The sequence below is a fragment of the Phalacrocorax aristotelis genome, chromosome 8 (assembly GCF_949628215.1).
Source record: "Phalacrocorax aristotelis chromosome 8, bGulAri2.1, whole genome shotgun sequence".
NCBI lineage: Eukaryota > Metazoa > Chordata > Aves > Suliformes > Phalacrocoracidae > Phalacrocorax > Phalacrocorax aristotelis.
The window spans coordinates 17,433,110-17,434,823 of record NC_134283.1 but is presented as its reverse complement, the minus strand read 5'-3'; positions in this window follow the sequence as shown (position 1 = coordinate 17,434,823).

The following is a 1,714-nucleotide window of genomic DNA, read 5'->3' as shown; positions in this document are numbered from 1 at the left end:
GACTTCTGGATCATTTCTGCCTCCAGCTTCCTCTCCCTATCTGCAAGCAAGGGGTTATCACAGGTCAGCTGCAGAAAGGAAAGTGTGGCAGTAAATTGTGAGGTAAGCCCAGATTTCGTATTGATGTGTCTGAATTTTATACCAGAGTAGATGAGAGAATTCATCCCTTCTGACAGAATATGGTGCAGATATATGTGAATCATCATAAAGTCATTGATATCTGTTGTTTATTTTGGTGGACCTGTGGATTTTGTTTCAGCAGACCTGAAAAGTTTACTTATGATCTGCTGCATGATTCTTGAATTTCTTTCTCTCTACAGTCCAGATGTGGTGCAGAAAGGAACAAAATCACACACAAAATGCAAAAAAAATATTTGATTGGTTGGTTGATTGAACTGTTGGTCTTAGCAGTGGAAGGTTGAGAAGCACAAAGGGCATTCAAAATTGCTAGTATCCCTAGCATGATGGTTTAAATTTTAAACACATGTAAAGCTTTTTAAAATCATACTAATTAATTTCTATTGTTCAGTATTACTTTAATGCCTATTAGAGTGCTAGGAGGAACAGCTTAATGCGAAAACATTAAGAATTAGGTTCATAGATACTAAATGCCAGAAGTACTATTATGAAACCAAATATTAGTCCCTTGCACAGACCTGTTTCACCTACATATTCTTTCAGCAAGAAGTTCTGTCCTCTGTGGCTGAACAAGAGCACGCCTCAGTTTAACTCTTTGTTCAGTAAAGCATTTCTATTCTGAACGTAACTTAAGCTTAAGTTTAGGCATGTCTGTAAGTCCATTGTATTTGATGACTGAGGTTAATAAGCCTGGAATTAACAACAGGCTGAAGTGTTGTTCTGAACCAGGGTTTGATCTGACAATGTGTGAGAAAGTACATGTGTACACCAACACTTCTATTCTTTTAAAGTTTCCCCAGGAAACAGGCAATGAAATTATTTCATAAGTATTCATCATGAACTCTGCTTTATCATATCTAAGTGTTACAGTTAAGCCTAAACTTAGTTTTGCACTAGGTGTTGATTGAAATCTTTGCTTAAGTAAGAGCTCAGTCCATTACTACATGCATCTGGGAAGAGAGGTTTATTAATTGACATGGTCAAGTCACATTGTTGCCTGACACAGGATATCAGAAAGCTTTTAGGCTTAAAAATTAACAACTCCATAAAGCTGGAATTTGTCATGGAAGCATCATCACACCAGCTAACTGGCGTTATTCATTCACCCCCTTAGAGTAATTATTTGCAATTGTTATTATTGTAACATATGTCCAGCACTTAAAGAGTGCATATTACTGGGAAAAGCTGGATTATTCGTCAGAGGAAACTGAGAAATCGAGTTGAAAATGCCAAATCCAGTCAGACAGATGGAATTATCTCATGTGGCATTCATTCTTAAAAGAATATTTTTTTTCTCTCACTTCCTCATACATACAAACAAGGAAACAAACGAACACTATCTCCCAGTTTCACAAGACAAGAGTAAGAAGTCAGAAATACCATAACCACTGAAAGACACTTGAATATAGAAACACTTTGGTGGGCCCAATCTTCAAGGGCACTTTCAGTTTTCCTGGCATTGAGAGGTACTTCTGACCTACCGAGACACGCTCCTGTGAGCAGTCAGCTCTGACCCAGTGTCACTGAGAAAGGCAGAAATAGCCCTTCAGCCACCTATGAGCAAAGATCAAATCCA